At 48.2% G+C, this 16,345-nt stretch overlaps 1 protein-coding gene across 5 annotated transcripts in view; it reads right to left on the reverse strand.

Annotated features, from left to right (window-relative positions):
• Positions 1-16,345, reverse strand: part of NRG1 (neuregulin 1) — a 420,325-nt gene that overhangs the window by 165,322 nt on the left and 238,658 nt on the right. The window contains exon 1 of one of the 5 annotated variants that reach the window (XM_068928361.1): positions 15,383-15,473. The exons of the other annotated variants lie outside the window; for them this stretch is intronic. The gene's annotated coding sequence lies outside the window, so the exon portion shown is untranslated. Of the gene's footprint in view, positions 1-15,382; positions 15,474-16,345 lie in introns of those variants that run through there. 5 annotated transcript variants of the gene reach the window in all.

The following is a 16,345-nucleotide window of genomic DNA, read 5'->3' on the forward strand; positions in this document are numbered from 1 at the left end:
GACGCATTTTAGGGCTGTTGGCACAAGGGTGGGCTGCAAAACTTTACCTGAAATAAGTACAAGAGTAAGTCTGAACTGCTTTGGTTAAACTATGGCGGAGACACTCACCTTAAGAAATAAAGTGACCTTAAATCTGGCTATTTTAGAGCTAGAGAAAAATATCCAAGTGATGATCCAGAATGGCTTAATGAATGCCCTTTAAAAGCTCCCTGGGATGAAGTTTCCAAGTGTCCCTGCAGAAGCAGGCCATGGGCTGCAGGCACTTGCCTTGCAAGCGTCCTTAAGCAGTTCAGTTACTTCTCCAGCTGGTTGTCCCCGCTGAACATCTGAAGAAGTGGGCAGGAGAGCAATGCTCAGCAGTGCCATTCAGTAAAACTACAGAAAGAAAATACAACCTATGTTTCCAGCAGCCTAGTCTACATGAGAATCGGGAACAAACCTAGCCGTCTCCCAGCCAAGTCATGACCAGACTCACCCCTGCTTTACAACTCACAGAAGCGTAACGTCTTCACTACAAATTCTCTATGACAAGAAGCATCCCCGAGAGGTAACTAAGCTAATAGCTGTTCTAGCAGCAGTACATCCATTTGCAGGGCACTATCAAAGCTCCACCGTTTTCCCTGCTTGATTAAAGCACATTGATCGATGTTATTTCCACCCTGGTCCTGGAGCCCTGAGATCATGTGCTGATTACTGTATGAGGACAGCACTCCCACTACCTCCCTTCCCTGCAAGTTAAAAGAGAAAAGCGAATTTCTGAAAATAAACATCCGAAGGCTTTTGCCTTTTTAAGGCTTATTACTCCACAGCCTGGTAAAATCCTCTGTTAGGGATAATGACATGTAGCCTTTTTTTTTTTAAAGTTGTCAGTTCAATCCACTGATCAATTAAAATGTCATCCTGGAATTACACTATGGCAAAACAAATGTACATTTAGCAAATAAATGGAATTGATTCTCTCCTAGCGTAAAATGCCTTCCTAAATGAGGTATTTAAATATAACCTCCAATCCCTCTCTGAAGAAGCACCTGGTAATTCACTTTCTGGATCAAATTGCAACTCCACAAAAACTTTATGACCTCATGTGGTCTTTCCACCCCCACATTCCTCCTTAGAAACATTATATACAGCATGCTCCAGGCAAGAGGGCTCACTTGAAATGTGAATGGTGATGCTGGGGAAGGGGATGCAGCAGAGCACTGAGAACATGAGAAAAGGGCAGCTGTGGAAGGAAGGACTCCCTCAGTTGCTGAGGCATTCATTCCCGGTCAAGCGTCTGCCTTCCACTCCTGCTCGAAAAATCCTCCAAACCCCATATTTTCCCATGTCGGACCAGGCCCACATACCCATGTTTCCCTCCGTCCTTATGGAGATTTCACTACCTATAAAAATGACATGCCTAGTCAGACTAAAAGCTTGCCTAGCCCAGGCAAGCCATGTGCCACCTCCAGCAGTGGCTGGCAGTGGATGACCGAGAAAAAGAGAGGAGATGAGAAGCCAGCATAAATTGTCAGCCATGACACATCTGACTGCGGCGAGGTCCTCCAGGTCGGCGAGCCGAGGAGGAAGCAGGTACTGATGGGTTGGGGTAGATGCTTGGAGATCTTTGTGCTGAAAGGCAGATGGACAGGCCACCTCTCGCCTCTCCTGGTTGGGCCCGGAGGTGGGTGAGGAGGCCCAGGTGCACTGCACAGAGGGGTCTGCCAGGGCCTGGGAGAGGGAGCAGGCCAAGAGAAGCTCCTCACAAGAGCAGAACAGGCCACTCTCACACGATATCCCTAGACCCGTGAGTCTCCGGCTGATTGATGGGAGAGCAGCCACGTGCACCATCGGCCTAACCCTGCATTTGCCTTATTGTTTTTATCTTATCTGCTCCTCGGTTACAGAGCCAGCAATCTCCATGGCTTTATGAACGCAAACAGCCCAGCAAACAAATACCGGTTCTTAATACCTCAAGCTGTTGCTTATCCCACAGGTTCAAAGCGTTTTGTAGCTCTCGTTTTGCTCCTAGGTTCTTTGGGAGCGTTGGTGAGAAACGGACTGGCTTTTTCCATGACACTGAGAGTGAGAAACCTCATGAAACATGCCATGAAACAAGGCAGTCCTGAGGCCGCCTGGTATTCCTTTAATTTGTCAAGGGAGCTCTGAACCAAATATAGTTTTAAAAAAAATCAAAGGGAACTTGCTATTCTAAAACTTTTCAACACTTCCCTGCTGCGAATGGTGGTGGGGAGATTTCTGCTTTTCTGTAAAGAGCTGACTTCCCAGCTCTATCCAATGAATACACATTTGTTCCTCTCTTAAGCATTAATATGGAAATAAAAGGATTATTTTGGAAAATGCACTGCTTTCTCACAGCAGCATTCAGTTCCGTTCTTTACGAACAGCAGTGCTTTCCAAATTTGTGCCACCCAGCTGTTGGCACATTTCACGCAACCACTCCCTGAGGGGGTCTGTCAAGGGGCTCCAGCATTTTTATGGAGCCAAAAATTAAAAATGGATTAAAAATGAGCCTTTCCTTTTCTTTATACTCACGCAGTGGAGGAATTCTCTGATGTTATACAACTCTGCAAGGGCTTGAACACTTAAAAATTAATTCCTCTCTTGCTGCAGTTGTGATGGACCAAAGTGTGTGTGTGCGCAAGTTCGCACGTGTGTTTGCCCTAACCTCGCTCTAGTACAACTCTAGACAGAAAAAAACGTTTTTGCCTTCTTTTTGCAAAAGCTAAATACACTAAGACAGATAGAGAGAGAAATGGCTGTCTCTTTGCTGAGGCAGAGAGAACAAGATGAAAAAGATGCCAAAACACCTGGGAATGTAGGACTATCTGTTTTCACAGGTTAGCTGGGTTAAGCGGTAACCTCAACAGCAAACATTCAATATTCAATTTGATTATCTTTCTTTCCCTTTTCATCTCTGGGCCAGCAGACATGATACAGTGCATCATTTCAATTTCTTCCAAAACTGTGCTTGCAGGATGGAAGTTATTTGATATTTTGTGAAGGCCGTTTGTTATTTTCAATGTAAATAATTTGCAATGTCATTAGCTGCATTTTTGCCGTTACACACTTGTGCCCAGGAACGCCTGGAAGGACCTGCTCACAGTTGAAAAACCATGGGTCATGCACGTGGGCTGAGTGGAAATATGACTGCAGGCATGAAATCTTCACACACAGCCCCCATTAGTTGCATTTATCAGAGTGCTTAAGCTGAAGTCTGCAAATAGTCCCAGTGAAGTTTGCAGGGGTTTCCTGCGTTCTTGACAGGTGAACTTGTTTGTAAGTAAGACGGAAGATGAGGTTTCTTGCAGGATCTAGCACTGCACAGGAAAGGGAGATACACAGACACAGCAGCCTCAGAGCTGTAATGAGTTGGAAGGGGTTGGACCCACTCTTCTGTCTATGAGATAAGGACCCCGCACATTCATGCAAGTGCCTATGTTTCTTCCTCCCAAGTCAAATTCCTTGATGAAAGCTCTTCTTCCCCTGGAGATTTGTCTCAAAATTACTAGCAGCAATTTTTATTCTTCCCTGCTGTGGCACGTGCAGGTGCCTGGGAAACTGACAGGGAAAGCTGCCTACACTGAAGCAAGTTAGCATCACCATCTTCTTTGCCACTTCTGGCAAGAAAAGGGCCCTCCAAATAGGCTTTTATTAGAGCTCAGAGATAGACGGTAACACTGAGTATCGGCTCCTGCACAGCACAAAGTGACCAGAACACAGTTACGAACCCCAGGTATTACTGAGGAACTGTGGCAGGAAGGAGACGACCACCTACAACCTCCTGGCACAGTGGGCAGGAAGCAGCACTTCAAACTAAATGACAACATAAACCAGAAAAGTCGCCGGGCTACTTCATCTCATGGTGGAGATGGCAGAGCAAGGGCCACCAAACTGCCTTCCTTCCAAAGTACGTTTTGGTGCTGGAAAGAATCTGGTGAAAATTTATGGTTTAGCATCCCCAACTCTGAGAAGCATCTTGGGTAGATATGCAGAGACTATATACAGGGCAACAGCAGAAGAAGAGGCCCCCAAACACTTTCTTCATGTGCAAGTATTGGGAGAGTTTGCAAAAGGGCTTTCCCCATGCAGGCAAGATATCCTCCTGCCGTTTCATCTAATCTACATGCTGTTTCCCTTTTGCCAGTGCCACAATGCAAGGCATCAGATTTAGCTGACCTGGGACTATCTACAGGCTATGACAGTCAGCACTCAGTACTATTCATTGCAGGAGGAGAGTCTGACTTTCAGCGAAATTAAAAGGAAAGAAACGCTGCAGAATCAAGCTGCAAACCCTGGAAAAGAAGAGATATCCAAACCTGGCAGCCTACTTCAGTTTTGATGGCACTTGCACATGAAGTAGACCTGAGGGGAAGCCATTGAATTCTGGAGTGAGCCATGAGAAGCCTTTAAAACCCACCCTGGGTCCGAGCCATCCTCAGCTGCCTTCTGCACCCCTGAGAATCTCTCTTCAGCACCTCCTCTCAAGAGGCAGTAACAATGTCACCGGCAGCAGCAGTGCAATTATTTCCATGCCTTTTCAATAAAATGCCTAGATCAGGCCATCGCCCTCTCAACAGCTCTCAGGAACGATATGGTCTCCATTGCTCTGTCCTGTGGACAGCAGTGAAGATAACATCCCTGCAACACCCAGGCCTGCCTGCATCCTGCTGTTAAGCACAGCTCACACTGCAGCTGGAGAACTGGTTCCTGTCACACGCTGGGCCTGGAAACTGGAGGCAATGTGGTTACTGCCAACAGCCTCTGCTAGTCAGCCATGATCTGGAAAAGGGAAGGAGGCAGACAGCACTTTGGGGGTGGTAGCTAAGAGCGGTAGGATTTGTGGGACTAACATGAACCTCAGGAGAGACCCGTGGCTAGGGTTGAGCGTGGACCATTTTGTGATAGGATAGGCCCTGACCCTGCAAAAAAGGTCCTCACCCAGGTGGCCTTTCCTGTAGTAGTGGGGATGGAGTGGGGTGAGAAACAGTCTCACCCCCAGGTGGGACATGTAATGGAGGAATAGCAATGCCAAACAATGTAGGAGTGTGCACCTGAGATAAAAGGACCTTTGTCTGTCTTAAATCCCCCCTCTCACTTTTCTTTAATTCTTGCCCCTCCACACATTTTTTAGATTGTTAATCTGAAATAGTTTTCCAGTTTCTGACCTTGCTGGCACTTCACAGAGCCATGAAAAATTCCACACATCAGTTTCACTTATGTTCACAGATCATTTTGTCATCCAGCATTTGCACTTAGCCTTTTGCACACTTGTAGCACCTTCTCAGATGTGCCACCCACAACATGCTGAAGAGAAGAATCAGTTTTAAGTCCAAATGTATCGACAGGAAAAAAAAAAAAAAAAAAAAGAGGAGGCCAGGACAGCTGGAATCTACAAAATTTAGTCTGGCAATAAACTGTGCAGGAGGCTGGCCTAGAAGCCAAACACACACAGAAAACCTCACCGGTAACTTCTGCATTCATTCCATAACTTCTGGTTGAGCTATAGAATAGCTTTCAAAAAAGATACCTATCCTTGCCGTGATTCCTAGGCTGTGAGTGACAGGAAATGCTCTACATGCCCCAACAAGTCCTATGCATAATTACTCTCACTTTCAAAATCAGTGCCTTTTATCTAATCTGATCTGTGTGACAGCAGTTCCATTCATTCTCTGGAGCTCCCGTGGAGAACACACTTTTTAATGTGCTTTATACTTCTGTATTGGCAGCCTACCCTTCCCAAGAACAGGTCTGACTAGCAGCTTTCATGTTTTCATGTTCACTTTTCAAAAGCCAGCTAACTTATCCAGAAAAAGCTCTGTGCACTTCTGCAGCTGGTCAGGACAGTGCTGCAAAGCTGTCGAGGTTCACTGCAGCGGTACAGCCGAGGGCAGAAGCAAGAAGAAGGAGCTGGCAACTGGACCACACTGCTTGCACCAGAGGGGAAAGCTCCACTAGGGAACTTTCCCTCATGGGTGGCTCTTCTTTCTTGCAGTGGGAAATGTGTCCTTGGAATCAACTTACTGGAAAAATTTGCTAACAGCAGCTCCTCTTTTTGGGTGTCCCAAATCCTATCTGCAATATTCCCTGAATATGCAGCTCCAGCACAGTGGCATGACTGACATCTTCCCTAATTTTCTTCATCCTCAGATCCTCCCTATAGAAATGGCTCCTGCTGTAGAGCTGGCTCCACACGACCAATGGGAAAACCATGCGCATACTACCTAGATCTTGTCTTCCCTCTACAATGGATAAATCAGCCACACACAGTGCCCTCCGGGAAACCCATTTTCACAGCAGGAAAAGAGGTTTTTTTTGCATGCCAAAGAATAGAGCACAAGCTGGGCTGGCTCACGCTATTTGTATCTTATTTTCTTATCTATAGAAGTGGCATACACCAGGAAACAGGGTTGTTTGTAGGAAGAGGTTAACATATGAATCAAGACCTAGGCTCTGTTCTGGGATCTGACTCTGATCTCAGGCGACCTTGGACATGCAGATTGCAGGCTCCTTGGCCTGCAGGGGCCTGCTCCCAACTGGGGCTTGTTCCACAGTGGGCATTTTGAAGGTACAGATTTCAGTTATACCCTGAAGCACTTTCACAGCACAAATAACATCAGCTCCTTTGGTCCAATTCAAGGCTAAACGCAAAAAAGCATTCACAGAATTACTGGCCCTATTTCGTTCCCTGGGATCCCTTCCAAACATAATGCAATAACTCAGAGCAGTTTTCAGTGCTGTTTCATATACAGGTGCAATACAGAGCTGACAGAACGGCCCCTTCTTCTTCCCCTTTTGAAGTCCAGTGGACTTACCCAAAGGAAAACTAAAGAGTCTGTCACTATAGAAGCCAACAGTCCTGCTAAAACATCACACGCACACAATCTCACTATATTGGATTAAAAAAACTCTCCTGGCAGCCTCTGCAGTGGGAAAAACCCCTCAGTCACCTCTGCAACTGGATGTTACCAGGAGCCTATTTAGTCATCGCAGATATGCATTCATGCTCCTGTAACTGTCTTCAAAGGGATTAACCATTAGCCATAGGACATGGCAGTTAACTTGGGGTGAGATGAAAGCTGCTAACACTCAAAACAACCATGGAGCAAGGCTCAACCTAAGTACAAGCTCTGAATGCCAAGCCCCAAACTGCCTGACATGAATTCCCCCTGCTTACAGAGGTGGAAGGGACAATCAGCTCGTAAAACCTGAGAAACAGATGCACAGAGGGAATGAGGAAAGACGCCTGGATGAACTATCACAACTGGATTAACATCTCATCAGCCAAAACATAGGGTCGAATGATGTCACTCTCTCAGTTCCTGACCCCTGAAGCCTATGGACTCCCTGTCAGAGCTAGGAGAAGTCAAATGGCCCACAACCAGCAACCTACCTAACATGGTCAATTTCTCCCTAGATCTTGTGCTTCCAAAGAAGTTACATAAGCATAAATGAGAAAACAGACAGAAGAAGGAAGGACAGCAGTTACTCTGGACAGGGTGTTATACTGAAGTTCCCTGTTTGTCCCTTACAAAATATCTTACTTTATTTTCCCTTTATTATTTTTCTCCATTAGCAGAAACAAAGCAAATAGAAAGTGTAGAGAGAAGGAAGGATGGAAGGACAGATGGATGGAAAGGAGGAAAAGAGGGAAGGAAAAAAGAGAGGAGGATAGAAGAAAAGTAGAAGGGAGGGAGAAAAGGAGGGAGGAAGAAAAGGAGGGAGAGAGCGAGGAAGGAAGGAGGGTTGGACAGGTGGATGTATGGAAAGGAAGAAGGGATTGAGGAAGGGAGGAAGGAAAAGGAGGAAGGAAAAGGAGGAAGGAAAAGGAGGAAGGAAAAGGAGGAAGGAAAGGGAGGAAAGAAAAGGAGGAAAGAAAAGGAGGAAGGAAAAGGAGGAAGGAAAAGGAGGAAGGAAAGGGAGGAAAGAAAAGGAGGAAGGAAAAGGAGGAAGGAAAAGGAGGAAGGAAAGGGAGGAAAGAAAAGGAGGAAGGAAAAGGAGGAAGGAAAAGGAGGAAGGAAAAGGAGGAAGGAAAGGGAGGAAGGAAAGTATCTTCATGAATATTTCTGTTACCTCACACTGAACTTTTTCATACTCGTATTACATGACATCAGAGCAGAGTCCGTGCCAGGACCCAAGCTTCCCTCATAGCTTCCCTGCCAGTTTATCTGCGCATCGACTGAGCTTTAGCACAGCTTAACCCACTCTCCCCTCCCCCCCCCCCCACATTTTCAGGAGGTCGTTTTCAAGCCTGCCGCCCTCGCATCATCCCCCGATACCTCACGCTGCTTGTGAAATACAAATAGAGCCAAAGGATGGAAGGGGGAGGAAAATAAAAATAAAACCCCTCCAAACCCCAACAACAAAAGAAACAAACAAAAACAACGCTCCCCAAACTCGTAAAACTCCGGTATAGCTAAGCCTGGAGCTCCGCACTGCCGGGACGGTGAAGCGAGGGGAGCGGGGACGGGGGCAGCCCGCCGGTGCCCGGTGCGCGGTGCTCGGTGCGCTGAGCGGCCGGTGCGCGGGGCGCGGGGCGGCCGGTGCCCGGTGCGCGGTGCCCGGTGCGCCCGGTGCGCGGGGCGCGGGGCGGCCGGAGCGGCCGGGGCGGCAGCCAGCGGCGCACCCGGCGCACCCTCTCGCGGCCACCGGCGGCACCGGCACCGCGGGACTTTTCCCCGGTAGCACCGGCCTCTCATCCTTTTTCCCTTCGGGTCACCAAAGGTAGGATTTCCCCCCCCCCCCCCTTTTTTTTTTTTCCCCTCCCCACCCTCCTGATCATTATTGACTGTTATTTTTACAGCCGTCCTTTCCTGGACGCCCCTGTGGGCATCACGTTAAAGCACCGCAGTTGCAATAAAACACCAAGGTAGGTTTCGCCTCAGCTCTGCTCCCGTTGCTTGTCGCGTGCAGACCCGACGCTGCAGACCCTCACACTCAGATTTTTCCCTGTCCATTTTCTTGGGCTGGAATAAACCCTCCCTCCCACCTAGGGCTTTGTCCTCAGTACATTCGAGGCAGTAATTTAGGGTTAACTCAAACACTTAAAGCACATTCAGGCAGTTCTTTGTACAGCTAGAATGACTCACACAAAATATTGACACTCGGCTTGTTTTCTTGTATCATAACGGAACATGATAAACTATCAGTACTGTTAAAATCACATTCACTCTTGTTACTTTTGGAATGTTAACAAAACACTGATTTGGTAAGAATTCATAGCATTTCCAGAACTTCTGACACTTTGCAACATGATTGTTCTTCATTGTTTTGCTCTTGGGTTGTAAGTACCTGCCTCAAAGGGCTATCAGATGCTTAGGGATAGATTAAGGATGGGGGGAGGAGTGGGGGGGGGGAGAGAAGAATGGAGGTGCTTGCAAGAAAGTTTTCCACAGTTCATTACTTAGCTCTCCTTACTTTCAGAGGAACAAATTGCCACTTAGGTGCTTAAGGTAGATTTCATTTTTGAAGATGCTCACCAGCTCCTCTGTGACTCTGGTAGCTAAGATCTTCGTGAACACAGTACCAAAAATGTGTTCTTGAAAAGCCAATGGCTTTGATTTTGCAGAAGAAATGAAAAGTGAGCTGCCCCAAATAGTGAATACTGAAGCCTTTTGAAAAGACAGCCCTGTAAACGCCCTTTTTTTTTTTCTTTTTAAAGAGCTGCTTCAAACCGTTTCACTCAGCTTGCTCTCTTTTTTTTTTTTTCACTTAGCGCCTTTCCAGAAGCCCAAAGAAGAAAAGCCCACAACTGCAAAGAGACAAACTTAGATTTGAGTGTCAGCTCATAGGGCTTGCCAGACATTAGTATTTTAAAATCCTTGCCTAGCTTAGCAGATCTTGGCATTTCTATACCTAAGATGAAAAATCAGCTCAGCCTTCCCCAGCTCTCAATATTTGCACAAAGTTCAGAACCGTTTCTGGAAGACAAGGGGAATGTCTTTCTATACACATACAGTATTTATTGGACACCCCTCCTGGTATGTCCTCACAATTTTATTTGCATTCCCTTGGCTACAGTGAAGTAGTACTTGTAGTGTTAAGTCAAAAAAGGTTGAATGGTGACTAATCTCATTTATTCACAAAACATGAACACACTCGCATGCTTTTTAAAAGATTCATTCTCAAAATTGCCCTGAAGATTGTGTGGAATGTTTGGAGCATTCATGCATTGCACACAGGTGGAGAGGCTTTGCTCTCCTTCCAGAAAAATGTACAGGCATACCAGCAGCACATTAATATTTCGGCTTGAAAGCACCGTAAGTTTTCACTTCTTCTGAACAATGGTTTTCCTCTAGAAATGGATAACTCTTCCCAGAAATCACAGCTTCACTGCCATCTCCAAGGTTCTCTCCTTCACAGAATGGCTGAGGTTGGAAGGGACCTCTGGAGATCATCTAGTCCAACGCCCCTGCTCAAGCAGGGTCCTCTAGAGCACATTGCACAGGATCGCGTCCAGGCGGGTTCTGAATATCTCCAGGGAAGGAGATATTCATGCTTCAATTCATGCTAAAATCTTGATCTGCCTTCTGACCTCTTTTAATTAATATTGAATCTGAATTCAAACTTAGCAAGCCCTAGTCGGAGCTCTCAATCCTCCCCACTAAGCCCTGAACTAAACCTTGGTCTTTAATATAATTAACATCATTTCTTTCTTCATCAGCCAAGCCTGCACCCAGATGAACTCAAATGTGATGTGTAGTCACACTCATCTCATTTGAAGATTGTGCTTTTTCTTCTGCCTTACAGTTTCAAAGCTCTGGGCTTTCATCTAAGTCTAAATAAGGTTTCTTACCAGGAGATACTTGTTGTCATCTATGCCAATGACTTCAGTATCGCTTCTTTGGGCTCTGCAGATGTAGATGTGTATCCCTAAAACCTGTTCAGAATAATGCTGACGAAAATGATGCTTGGGGTCCCACCTTTGCTGCTCTTCCCCCCACCGCATCAAATTTGGGGATTTTTTTCCCACTAATCTGTCACAGAGCCTTGCTCATCCTACTATTGCTACTGAAATATAGAGTAGCTCATACAACCTGTAACTGCAGAAACCTCTGCTCTGAGAGAACAGCCAGTCTTTTCAGCTCACTAAGGCTTTTTTCTCAGGAGTACCTCATGCCTTCTCATACTCTGTCCTCTCAAGCTCAGCAGCCTCTCCCTCATCTTCTCTGTTAAGCAGAAACTGCCTGAAAACTCACATTCCCCAAGATGTCTGCAAACACTCGACAAAGGGGCTGGGCAGCCGATGTGCTGGTGCACCATCTTATTTACCAAAACACTGCCCTTTTGCAGTTGGATTTTTCTGACTCCTTTCTCTCACTTCACTGGCACCATCTCAGGGGGCACAGTCCTCAGGTCTGCCTGGTGGAAAGGTGCAAGGTCTGACACAGAGGGCTCCATCTCTGCCTCCTAGCCTTGGCTGTAACAGCACCCAGGGTGCCATCAGTGCCTCTGTGTGGACAGGGTTTTGAGACAACACTCCCTCCGCCAGCTCAGCCTCCACCATTAGGTCCCTCTGCCCAGGCGGGTTGTCCTAGGCACATCAGTGTTGCTCCAGGAGGCCCAGCCAGCAGGATTGCTTGGCCCCCTGCACAGGCAGTTGGCACAGCAGGTCAGCGGGAGAAGAGCTGCAAGCTTCCGTCAATTCGTAGCACTCTCTCCTCCGTTCTCCACCCCCTGTATTTATCATGGTCCGGAGTGCCCAGATGAAGGAAGACAGAATCACTCTGGGCTTTAAGCAAGCCAGATAGAATTGATTTGTTCAAGACCATTTGAAGTGCGTGTGTGTGTGTGTGTGCGTGTGTGTGTGTGAGGAACTCTTTGCCCAATTTTAGGAGAAATAAACCACAGCAGTGTAGCCCTCCCCAAACTATTGCTACTGAGCCATAATATCACCTGGGCAAAGAAAAACATGGCATCTTCCTGTGTTGTCACTGTGCAGCTGAGCAGGGCAGGCCAAACCAGCTAAGATCTTTTTTTTTTTTTTTTTTTAAATGCTCTAATTAACTCTCTTCTCTAATACGTATTCTGGAGTTTCCCAGAATAGTTATGAGAGAAGACAGGAGAGTTCCTGTGCAATTTTTTAAAAATCATAAAGCTGACTCTAAAGCTGATAACAAATTACCAGTAAAAAAATGCTTCCAGACCCAAGACCGAAAGGATATGGGAGTTACCTTGACAGTCAAAGTCCACCAAACTAACCTGAGAGAAACAACAATTAGAAAAACATAGCACTAAACAAAAAACTCAAGATCTCCTAAGCACTTCTGTGCTGATGCACAGGTCTTAAAACTGCTGTCTGGGTGTAAAGGCTACTTTTCATATAGAAGGAAGTCGAGGAACAGTTGTAAATTACTGACAGAGAGGAACACAATAAAGATAATGACACTTCCTGGCATATTTCAATTTAGGAAAGCAGGTACCTAAAAAGCAAAGCTGCTCTATGACCTCTCCAACTTTACACCCCAACACACCAACAGATCAGCGTGTATACAGCCCTTTATTTCTCACTGCAAAACTGTATTAGCAAAATCGTGATCCCACCGAGGCCTTCATTACATCCTCAATTGTTGTAGCATTAATCAACATGTATAGCCCAGTCACTAACCGAAGCTCAAATACGCTTGAGCAGAGAGAATAAAAGCCCATTGCACAAAAAGTAAAGCTATTTCCCTGCTACGTGTTTTGGTACCAGTCTTTCTGCTTGTTCTCTTCTAGAATGTCAGCTCTTGTTCTGAGCTCCCCCAAAAGAGAAAAATATCGTTAAATAATAGAATAGGTATAATCTGTAAATGTAACACTTTCGGCTTGGCATTATTTGACTGCAAGTCAAGTGCATAGTGACGTCTCATGCTGTATTTGATTCTCCTTGTTAGATACCATACCTGCCAACACTCTACCTGGACAGGCTACACATGCGAATTACCGTGCCACACACACTCATCCTGGAAGGAGTGGGATTGTAATTACATAAGATAGAGGAATGCTCGGTTCTTGCCTACACAAGAAACTTTTGACTAGTAACGTCAGGTATGGATGAGGGCGGTACACTTTTATGCTGGCAAAAACATACTGGCACCTTTGCACAGGCGCATTTCCTCCAAATAAGTGCTTCTGCAGGTCTTTCTCTCTTCGTTTGGAGCACTGAGGCAAGCACTGCCAGAAACATTTATTTTTGCTGATACAAACACTAACATATTTTAGCTTAGCAGGGACATGAACCCTCTGGTGCGTTAGCAAAGCCTTAGGAGCTATGCTTGATCTGAACCCTGACTCGGTGGACCTCAAGCTGGAACAATAATGCACTTGCCACCCTTCAGCTTTTCAAATAAAACCCTCACCATGGCACACATGATTAGAACATCCCAGGACTGAGAATTAAGTCCATGTGGATACCATAACCTTAGCTGATATATATCTGTGTGGATCTTCTAGATTTGGTCACTCCAGCTCTCCTCACTCAAGAAAGAAGGTCATCTTCCCCAAAAGCTCTGTCTAGCACAGAGTCAGGTCAACTAGGTTAGCTGAAAAATACTCCCTTCCGTCCATGACTGATTTCCCCAGCTCCATCCCCACTGACACTAGCAACCAGCCTAAGGCACCTGAAGTCTCCCCAGGCACGTGCAGAGCTGGCCCCAGCTACCTGGGGACCATCTGAGCTCCTCCAGCTCATGCAACAGCCTTGCTATGCTGCAGACACCGAGCTGTCCTCGGAGCAGGAGAAGAGCTCTCCTGCGAGAACGGGGTGAGACACAGTGAGCCTCCAAGGCACGCACAGTCAGAAAAGGTCCCTCTCCTTTACCGTGTGTCCTCAACAGAACTTTCCTGTCACAAATCCTCCAACGTGTCACTGTCCTCGTATTTTCTATATCAACCACAAAAACAAACACAAAAACCCAAACACTTCAAGCAGCACAGCTGTCACTGGTAGGTTTGCCAGAGGTTTTAATTTTGCAAGAGGCAGTTAGTTTTTAAGCAGGAGACACTCTCAGTGCTCACATCGTGTAATGGTTAGCAGCTTTATATATTAAAAAAAATGTAACAGAGTGAGAGAGACAGTAAGAAGGTCAAAAAGGGTTTGTCTATAGCTTAGCATAGCAAAGGAAACCTCCCCTACAGTATCTGAAGCTTTCATTTACACCTACTGCTGAGCAGAAGCTGGATGAGATGTGTCTCTCTCTGAGGGACAGAGGAGGAGAAGATGCATTGGGCAGTGCTGGTTTGTACAGATTATTAGCCTGAAGGGATACCTGCCACTGCTGAATCATGCATGTCTTCCTTGAGAGCTGATGATTAAAGTCTAGAGCAGCATCATATTTGTCCATGATGCACTAAGCAAAATTAACTTAGGTGTGTTTAGAGAGTTTTACCCTTCTGGAGCTTTCTGCTTATTTGTCTTTTCAGGGGAAAAAAAAAGGAGGTGGGGATGACAACCCAGCAATTGGTAACTGACCCTGGTTTTCATATACTTCTTTTAAAACTAGCTACAACAAACAACAAAGAGTTCAAACAAATAAAGGGATTAGTCGATAACTCCAGCTACGTGTTACTGCTGCAAACAGCTAAGTGCGTCTCTCTATGTACGTACACGTGCCTTTCTTATAAACTAGGTGGCATAGCACGAGCTCTCTAGGAAAAGCGATATATGCTCATGTGTGTTTGTACAACGCTCGGGAGCCCTGATCTTGATTGGGATGTTCATCTGGTAGAAGTAAGGAGTAGCCACAGTGAGTGCTGCAGCATGAAACTCTACCTGTGGGTCAGCCTTAGTCCTGCCTCTGCAGACATGCACAAAGGACGAGGGTCTCGCCAGCAAGAATCCTTGCACTTAATACTAGTGTGTCATAAGACAAGCAACACGTGCTGCTAAGTAAGTGAGAGAGAGAGAAGTCCCCTCCGCTTATCCCTGAAGAACTAGCTGCGAGCCTAGCCCCAGGACAAGATACCTGACCTGAAAGCCTGTCGTTTGCCCAGCTCAGCTAGAGCACTTTCTGGGGACAAGAAGGGAGAGAAAACGCGTTTTGTCATGGGAGATATCCGACCCCCCCCCCCCAATCCATCCGCAAAAGAAAGCAACAGCTGGCCGGGAGACGCTCAGGGCTTAGGAGGCGGCCGGAGGGCGAGCGGGCAGAGCGGCCGGGCTGCGGGGGGCTGCGGGCAGCATCGCCGCCGCCGCTGCGCGGGGGAACCGGCCGCCGCCGCGGGGCGCGCACGGGGCGGCGGGCGCCCAGCTGGCCGGGCCGGAGCCGGGAGCCGAGAGCCGGGGCCGTGCGGGGATGCACCCGCCGCTGCCTCCCCTCCGCTGCGGGGAAAAACACCTCCATCCGCGGTAGAGCCGGGCAGGGTGGTCCCCGCCGCCTCCCGCACCTGCCGCCGGGCTTACCTGTGGCAGGACCGGGCGCCTCACCCTCGTCCGGCGGAGCCGGCTTCTTGCCGGGCCCTTTGCCTTTCCTCCCCTTCCTGCCTCTGTTGTCTTTCTTCTTCTCGGCCATCCCGGCTCCGGTGGGCTCGGAGCCCCCCGCCGCCACCACCGTGGCCGTGGCCGTGGCCGTGGCCGCCGCCTCGCCCGCGCCGCCCGCCGCCGCCGCGGCTCCGCCGCCCGCCGCCGCCTCCCGCAGCGCCCGCGGCTCCAGCATCGCTCCTGCCGCCGGTGCGCGTCCGCCTCGCCCGCCACCCGGAGCGGCGAGTTCCTCGGAAGTTTTTGGAAACTCCTCTCTCCGGGCTTTTTTTTTTTTCTCTCTTCACCCCCCCCCCCCCCGCACCCACCCCCGTCCTCCGTCCCTCCTCTTCCACCGCCTTTTCCCTCCCTCCCTCCCTCCCCGCAACCCCTTCCTTTCTTAATGATGATGATAATAATAATAATAATAATAATAAAAGAAACCCAGCCCACATACACACACACCCCCACCCCACCCCACCCCACCCCCCGGGCACACGCTGCACTAATGCCCGCCCCGGGCTCCGCACGCTTGCTTTCGGGAGGAGCCTGCTCGGCCCCGGGGCGTGGGGCGTGGGGCGTGGGGCGGCCCCAGCCCCGGGGAGGGCACAGCCCCGGCGGAGCAGGGCGGGACGGGACGGGGGGACAGGCCGGGGGCTGCAGCGGCTGTGCCGGGCCGGCAGGGCAGCTAGGGCACGGCGCGGAGGGGGGAGCATCTCTCCCCCCCCCCCCCAAGGCAGTTCTGCCCCCTGGAAAGTCTTACGATGGCAAGCACTCGCAGCCCCGTATCCCGATCTATTCCTATTCGTGTCTCCTTTTCAAGGGGCGGATGCCAGACCAAGCTGTGCACAGGTGAGAGTAGGCCAGGGAGGCACCTTGCTGCAGTCCATCGGTGCAGCTGCTCCTCAT

Source organism: Struthio camelus, chromosome Z, assembly GCF_040807025.1.
Source record: "Struthio camelus isolate bStrCam1 chromosome Z, bStrCam1.hap1, whole genome shotgun sequence".
Lineage (NCBI taxonomy): Eukaryota > Metazoa > Chordata > Aves > Struthioniformes > Struthionidae > Struthio > Struthio camelus.